The sequence below is a fragment of the Glycine max genome, chromosome 8 (assembly GCF_000004515.6).
Source record: "Glycine max cultivar Williams 82 chromosome 8, Glycine_max_v4.0, whole genome shotgun sequence".
NCBI classification, from domain to species: Eukaryota; Viridiplantae; Streptophyta; class Magnoliopsida; order Fabales; family Fabaceae; genus Glycine; species Glycine max.
In genome coordinates, this window is record NC_038244.2 from 27,135,489 (window position 1) to 27,144,303 (window position 8,815).

Consider the following 8,815-nt stretch of genomic DNA (forward strand, 5'->3'; position numbering starts at 1 on the left):
ACGATGAAGAACGAATGAAGAACGTCGAAGAACGGTTGAAACCTTTGCAAAATTCTTCACGGAAAACGTTACGGAAACGTTTCGGAAGCGCCTCGGCTTAGATTTTCTTCACGGAAACAATTTTTCCAAGCAAATTCGAAAGGGAGAGAAGTGCCAAAGGGGCTGAACCCTTTTCTTCTTCACTTCCTCCCCTATTTATAGCAAAATAGGGGAGGTGGTTGCCGCCCAGCTCGCCCAGGCGAGCCAGGTTGCTTCCTCCAGAAGCAACAGCCTTCTAGAGGAATATTCTGGAGGGCCCAAGTGGGCCTGGGTGCTATTTGCACCCCCATTTTTACCAAGTACACCCCCCTCTGCTTTTTTTTGGTGATTCTTTTTTTCGTAAAGTTACGGAAACTTACGAATTTCGTAACGATACTTGTTTTCTTTCCGTAAGGTTACGGAACCTTGCGGATTACATAATCATTCCCCTTTTGACTTACGGAATGTTACGGAACCTCACTTAATTATACAACGATGCTTCCATTTGATTTCCGGTGTGTCACGGAAACTTACGGATTGTGCATCAATATTTTTTTGGTTTTTCGGCATGTCCTGGAATTTCACAAATTACCTAATGATGGGTACCAAGCACCTCACAAGGACCAAAGAAAGGTCGCATGTCATCAAGCAAAGGTCCCCGGACGAAATTAGGGTATGACAGACGGCATGGGACATTTTCTTTAGCACAAGGTCTCCCTCATGGAACTTGCGCAAGCGTACCTTCTTGTCGAATGCACTCTTCATTCTTTGCTGGTACAAGCGCCCATGACTCATGGTCGTTAAGCGCTTACCCTCAATGAGGTTGAGCTGGTCATAGCGCGTTTGGGCCCACTCTGATTCCTTTAATCCGGATTCTGCCAAGATCCTTAATGACGGGACTTCTACCTCAAACGGTAACACAGCCTCCATCCCATATACCAATGAGAACGGCGTTGCCCCAGTTGACATTCGCACTGAAGTTCGGTAACCGTGTAACGCGAATGGGAGCATTTCGTGCCAATCTCTGTATGACACGGTCATCTTTTGGATAATCTTTTTGATATTCTTATTGGCCGCTTCCACGGCTCCATTCATCTTTGGCCGGTAGGGTGTGGAATTGTGATGCTGGATTTTAAACCCCTCGCACATTTCCCCCATCATCTTGTTATTCAGGTTGGTGCCGTTGTCCGTGATAATCTTCCTTGGCAAACCAAATCGGCAGATGATCTCTTTCTTAATGAACCTAACCACCACACCCCTCGTGACATTGGTATAGGAGGCCGCCTCGACCCACTTGGTAAAATAATCTATCGCTACGAGGATGAAGCGATGACCATTCGAGGCCTTGGGCTCAATGGCCCCGATGACATCTATTCCCCACATGGAGAAAGGCCAAGGGGCGGACATGACATTCAGAGGATGTGGTGGGGCATTGACATTATCTGCGAACGCTTGACATTTGTGGCATTTCCTCACATGGACACAACAATCACTTTCCATGGTAAGCCAGTAATAACCTGCTCTTAGGATCTTCCCGGCCATAGCATGCCCGTTGGCGTGCGTTCCAAACGAGCCCTCATGGACTTCCTCGATCATGTGATTTGCCTCCCTGGCATCCACACACCGCAGGAGTGTCATGTCGTGATTTCTCTTATACAGTATACTTCCACTCATGAAGAAACCGGCTGCCAACCTTCTCAATGTCCTCTTATCATTGTCGGCAATCTCTGGCGGGTATTCTTTGCTTACGACATATCGCTTGATGTCGAAATACCAAGGCTTTCCGTCTCGTTCCTCTTCTACTTGGCAACAATGCGCGGGTTTGCCACGACACCAAAATTCAATGTAGGGTAGATCCCCGTGCGGCGTTAGCTGGAACATAGACGCCAAAGTAGTAAGCGCATCCGCCATTTGATTTTCCTCACGGGGAACATGATGGAAGGAGATCTCATCAAAGGTCTTAGCCAATTCCTTGATATAGGCTTTGTAGGGTATCAGCTTGGGATCTCTAGTTTCCCATTCCCCTCTCAGCTGATGGATTACCAATGCTGAGTCGCCGTACACCTTGAGTAGTTTGACATTGGAGTCAATTGCTGCCTGGACGGCTAGGGCACATGCTTCATATTCGGCCATGTTGTTGGTGCAGTTGAATCCTAGCCTGGCTGTGAAAGGTACACATTGATTGTCCGGAGAGACCAACACTGCCCCAACGCCATGGCCTAGAATGTTTGACGCTTCGTCAAACCATACGGTCCATTTGTCCCGATCTTCATCCAATTTTTCCTCAAACAAGGCCATGATGTCCTCATCCGGGAATTCAGGATGCATGGGCTGATAGTCATTAAGAGGCTGTTGAGCCAAATAATCTGCTAAGGTGCTTCCTTTTATCGCCTTTTGGGTGACGTAGACTATGTCAAACTCGGATAGCAGGACTTGCCACCGGGCGATTCGTCCCGTGAGAGCTGGCTTTTCAAAGATGTACTTAACCGAGTCCATCTTGGATATCAACCAGGTAGTATGGCTCAGCATGTACTGCCTTAGGCGATGGGATGCCCATACTAAAGCACAACACGTTCTTTCGAGCAAGGAGTAGTTCATTTCACAGGTCGTGAACTTCTTACTTAGGTAGTAAACAGCGAGCTCTTTCTTTCCGGATTCGTCATGTTGCCCCAGCATACACCCCATTGACTCGTCTAAGATTGTCATGTACAAGATGAGTGGCGTTCCAGGTACTGGTGGCATAAGTACGGGAGGATTCATAAGGCACTTCTTGATCCTTCCAAAAGCTTCTTGGCAATCCTCATTCCAGCGATCAGTTTGGTTTTTGCGTAAGAGTTTGAACAACGGCTCACAAATGGCGGTGAGCTGCGATATGAATCTGGCAATATAATTCAAGCGTCGCAGGAAGCCCCAAACTTGCCTCTCAGTACGGGGTTCTGGCATCTCAAGGATGGCTTTCACCTTTTCCGGGTCTACCTCTATTCCTTTCTGGCTCACGATGAAACCAAGCAATTTCCCTAATTTGACCCCAAAGGTACACTTGGCGGGGTTCAACCTTAATTGATATTTCTTAAGCCTTTCGAACAACTTCCGCAGGTTGATAAGGTGTTCTTCCTCGGATTTAAATTTAGCAATTATGTCGTCCACGTAGACCTCGATCTCTTGATGCATCATATCATGGAACAAAGCTACCATGGCCCGTTGATAAGTTGCCCCGGCATTCTTGAGTCCAAAGGACATCACCTTGTAACAGAACGTCCCCCACAGGGTGACGAAGGTAGTCTTTTCCATATCCTCTGGCGCCATCTTTATCTGATTGTAACCGGAGAAACCGTCCATGAAGGAAAATAAAGCAAAATTGGTTGTGTTATCCACGAGGATATCGATGTGTGGCAAAGGAAAATTGTCCTTGGGACTGGCCCGATTCATGTCCCGATAATCCACACACATTCGTACTTTCCCATCTTTCTTAGGGACCGGTACAATGTTGGCAACCCATTCCGGATACCGAGCGACGGCCAGAAAACCAGCGTCAAATTGCTTCTTCACTTCTTCTTTTATCTTCAAGGATGTTTCGGGCTTCATCCTTCTCAGTTTCTGCTTTACCGGGGAACACTTGGGATTTAGAGGTAATCGGTGCTGTACAATGTCAGAACTCAAACCGGGCATATCTTGGTATGACCAAGCAAAGATGTCTTGGTAGTCTTTTAGCAGGATTATTAATTCGTCACGGATAGGTGCGGTAATACCTGTGCCTATCTTTACTTCCCTTTTTCCACTGCCAATTCCCAAGTCTACTAGTTCTGTTTCTTCTTGATGAGGCCCCATTTCTTGGTCCTCATGGGCGACCATCCTTTCTAATTCTGGGGGAAGTCCCACTTCCTCGTTCCCTTCATCTTCCGTTTGATTCGTTTCTTGCTCGAAGTTGATAAGCGGGTCCCAGGTATTAGTACCTTCGGGGGACTCGTCATCGGATATGCCGTTTCAGAAATAAAGAAGTAAACATGCAAATGAATGAGAATGGGTAGAGACGTAGGAACAGATGAAGAAAGGTCCTTGTATTATAAATTCAAAAACAAAAGACACAAAGCCTTAACAAAAGGAAAAACTCTAAATCCTAGGCCCAACTATAGAGCTTTTAAAACCGTAAAGGTTTACATTATGCTCGTTGCGTAAATGCGGGGCGTTCCTCCACTCGCCAATTTCCCAGCTGGAAATCAGGAGGGCATGGTCGTACCAAATCCAATGTACTCAGAACATCATCTTCGTATATCGCGACCACTTGACCTTCGTCTCCCAGACCCGCACTTATAAAGCTTCTACTTATGTGGCAGGGCGGGCTTCCTTCACTTTCTTGTCTCAACCGCGAGCTTTGACCACCGCTCTTTCTTCCCGCGATGCTTCTCTTTATATCCGCCTGAGTGGGTTTATAGCCTAAACCATATTTCCCACGATTTCCTTTGGCATTTATCCGGCTAGTTATGCCGCCGTTGTCTTTTCCTAAACCCATTCCGGGTTCGTAACCGGTCCCCAACATAACTCGGGCCATCATTACTGCTGCATCGGACAGGCAAGCTTGCCCAGAGAAGGAGTCCACGGAGGAAATGCTTACCACCTCAAAAGACTGGAAAGCGGTTTCTAATGACTCCTCTGCGGCTTCCACATAAGGCATAGAGGATGGGCAGCTCACCAAGATGTCTTCCTTGCCTGATACGATGACCAGATGCCCTTCCACTACGAATTTCAACTTTTGGTGGAGTGTTGAGGGAACAACTCCTACTGAGTGGATCCACGGGCGCCCCAACAGACAGCTATAGGGGGGGTTAATATCCATTATTTGGAAGGTAACTTGATAGGTGTGAGGGCCTATCTGTACTGGGAGATCGATCTCTCCCCTAACCTCTCGGCGGGTGCCGTCGAAGGCACGAACCACCATTGAACTCGGCTTTAAGTGGGAAGCATTGAATGGTAATTTCTCCAAAGTGCTCTTAGGCATCATGTTTAAACTGGAACCATTATCGATGAGCACTTTGGCTACGATATGGTCCATACACTTGACTGATACGTGCAAAGCTTTATTATGCCCTCTCCCCTCGGCGGGGATTTCTTCTTCGGCGAAGGCGAGATAGTTGTTGGCAGTGATATTATTGACCAGCCCTCCGAAACCTTCTACCGAGATATCTTGGGCCACGTGGGCCTTGTTCAAAACCTCCACTAGCAGAGCCCGATGAGGCTCGGAGCTCATGAGTAACTCCAACAGCGAGACCCTGGCCGGGGTTTTGTTGAGCTGTTCGATAACCTTGAATTCGCTCTGCTGAATTATACGGAGGAACTCACTGGCTTCCTCTAGTGATACCTCCTTTTTACCATCCTTTTTCTCCGGAAGACCTTTTGCCGGAATATCTTTATTCGAAGCGAAGGGTATTTCATCATCTTGTTCCTCCACCACCTTTGCTTTCCCCTTGACATTCGCGGGTTGGACTGGTAGATCTGGGGGTGCAAACACACGACCGCTACGGGTCACACCACTCAGTCCCGTGATATTTGTTACCTTAGCCGACAACGAGCTGACGTCGGTGGCTTCTTCTTCCTTCCCCCTTGGAGGTGTATATCTCCATGGGACTGCGTGGCTATTTTGGTATGGGACAGGAACAGGTCTAGCTGCTAAGGGGTGTTCGGGCTTTTGCGAAGCTGTGCCCTTGGTGAAGTATATCACCAAGGGTTTGGGTCTCGCAACACCGCTCCCATCCGTAGACTGCATGCATATATGCTGCTCTTCTCTTCCTTCACTGCCAACTTCCAGTCGACCTTGATCTATCATTTGCTGTAACAATTCCTCTACTCCCAAACACGTTTCCATGTCATGCAGCTCGCCGGAATGCAGCAAACAGGAATCCTCCTTACGCCCACTATGGGGAATCACACCTCCCTCTTGTAGGGCCTCAAAGATAAACCTCCTAGGGGTTGCCACATCCTTTAAAGGTTTAGACCTGTGCGGCCTATCGGACTCAACGGCGTTAATCGCTCCCCCTCCATGATTGGCGAGCGGGTTGGTTCTCACATTAGGCCGATCCTCTTGGAAAGTCAGCCATCCAGCATCTATCAAATGTTGGACCTTGTATTTAAGGGCCAAGCATTTTTCAATGGAATGCCCCGGGACACCCCCATGGTACTTGCAAGTTGCATTAGGGTCATACCACTTTGGGAAAGGGGGTTGGAGGACCTTTCTGGGAGTTACCACGACCAAATGGTTGGCGATGAGGGACGGCAAGAGGTCTTCGTATGTCATTGGGAGTGGGGTGAATTCTTGAAATGGCCTCGGAGGGAAGTTCCTTGCTGCGTTGGAATTACCGGCCGGGCAAGTTGTGTTCGGAGTTGGAACTTAGGGAGCTTCCCTCTGGGTGGGTGCCTTAGGCTGCACAGGTGCTGAACTAGAGGCGTTCCCGGTGTGAGCCGAGAAGCTCGGGTGATGTTGCGCAGACTGATGGGTACCATGAGGTGTCTGCGGGGGTGATCGAGGCCGTACCCGAATCAAATAAACATGAAAATGCAGTAACTAGGAAGTGATCCTAGGTCGTTTCCCAACGAGCAGTGACAAGCCAAATGTTCATAATATGCTTGCAGTAATAGTAACGATGGGGGGGGGGGGGGTTGGTTGTTTGGTAATTAAAGAGCAGAACAAATAAAATGGAATACAAAACTACTAATATTAAAAACGGGTTGTTTCCTCTGATTTAGAAGCCACTCTCTTATCCTGGGTTATGGAGAATTCGTCCCTAACAGTCAACCACTTAATCCAACCCTATTTCAATTTACTAAGCGAAAATCAACTTAGGGTTTTCAATACGTGATTAGGCACCACATACACCAGTTAGCCCTTCGTCCATTAAGCATGAACGCAAGTTAGGCTCAGAGGCAATTAATCGAACACGAAGCGTGCACTGATTAATATTCACGAAATTGGGATAACTGGTGAAGGAAAAACTGCCAGGAAACCACATTACAAGCGAAACCTCAAAGAGAGTTGGGCTTCGTCCTCAAAAGGAAACAACACCAGAAAATCTAGCCTTCCATGGATTCAAACAGAAAACGCAATTGAAACTTGAAGCAGAAACGTAAATGAACGGAAACGTAAATGAACAGAAACGTAAACGAACAGAAATGTAAAATGGAACAGAAACGTAAATGAGAGTAAAAGAAGAAGCAAGAACGAAATTGTAATTAGAAGCAGAAAACGTAAAATTGCATTACGAACTCAGAAGCAGCAAAACAGAAAAACGAAAAACCCTAAAACAAAGCTCTGAATAATGGATAGCATAACAGAATAGAATGCCCTGCACGAATCCCAAGGCAGCTATTTAAAAAGAGTCACTCAAAGTCACTGGGCCCTATTACAATACTCTGGCCCAAAACGAAATAAACACTGAACAACATAAAATAAAATTGCGAAATTTCCTAATTAGAAATTAACTAAGGTAAGCGCTGCTTTATTTGCCCTCTTCAAGTCCACAACCAAAATCCGGATTAAGCCCAATGTTTCATTAATTCCTGAAATTAGATTAAAAACATCAAATTAGCTAAATGAGCCCAAATAATAAAACTGCCTAATTAATTGACAATTAAGACCAATCAATAATTAAAATGGTGCAAAAAGGGTTTAGAAAATAGAAGAAAATGATGGCACATCAAAACCCCCCATACTTAGCCTTTTGCACTCCTGGGAAAAATGAAACAAAGAACAAAATCCAAGGATATCAGAGGGAGACAAACAAAAACATTCACATATTTCTCAATGAACATCAAGGAATGAAAGGAATGGGTAACATCTAACATAAGGAGATCCAAAAAGTCAAGACATTCATGAAAATCATCCAAGCAACCCAATCATGGCAAAATAGTTAATCAGCTCAAGAATGAAAAGTGATAAAGCCTCACAAGATATAAACTCTATCTCTCAAGTGTCTAGGCTACTATTTACCCTCAAAGCACCCATGAAAGCAAACACCACATAAACTTGGCAAGATTCTAAAATTGACAATCAACCCATAAACACAAGCACATGAGGATCAAAAGGTCTTTTAAGGTTGTAATGGGGCCAAGGACAAGGTATGGAGAAATATGGAATAAGTGGCTAAATCCCAAAGGAATAGAGGAGCAAAGGGGAATAAGTGCATATTAAGAAAAAAAATAAAAAGAAGTAAAGATAAAAATTAAACATGAAGAGTAGAACCAAGAGTTTCATCATTCTTGTGCCATTTAAGATCTTATTCACTCAACTTTATTGCTTTTCTTTTTCTCTTTTTTTTTCGATTTTTTTTTTTGTACTCTTTAGACTTTGAGAAACAACATTTCATTCAGCATGTCCAACATTTAACCAATATACAATGTACATCAAGTATGGCCCAAAATACATCATGAAGCATAGCCAACAAAACAAGTTGTCCAATGAAACAAAAACCCCCACACTTATTCCCAAAACAATTCCAAAGCTCCAAAATTCCTTAAGGATATGGTAATATCATGGTTTTTCACTTAAGGCTTGTAATGAGCTTCAAAACAAGGAAAGGGAAACAAGGCTCAAAAGGGCTATCAAAGGAATTAATTCAAGGTAAGTCCATTTGGCTAGAAGCTTATAAGAACAAAATTGCCTTAATCATTTCCAAATATGCATGTGAATTAGGACGCATCAACAAGAATCAAGCCAAGGCTATTGTGCAAGCAATCAATGGGGCAAAACACACCAAATGATTATAATGATGGATGGCTCAAATTCTCACAAAGGTAAAATCATCACTTT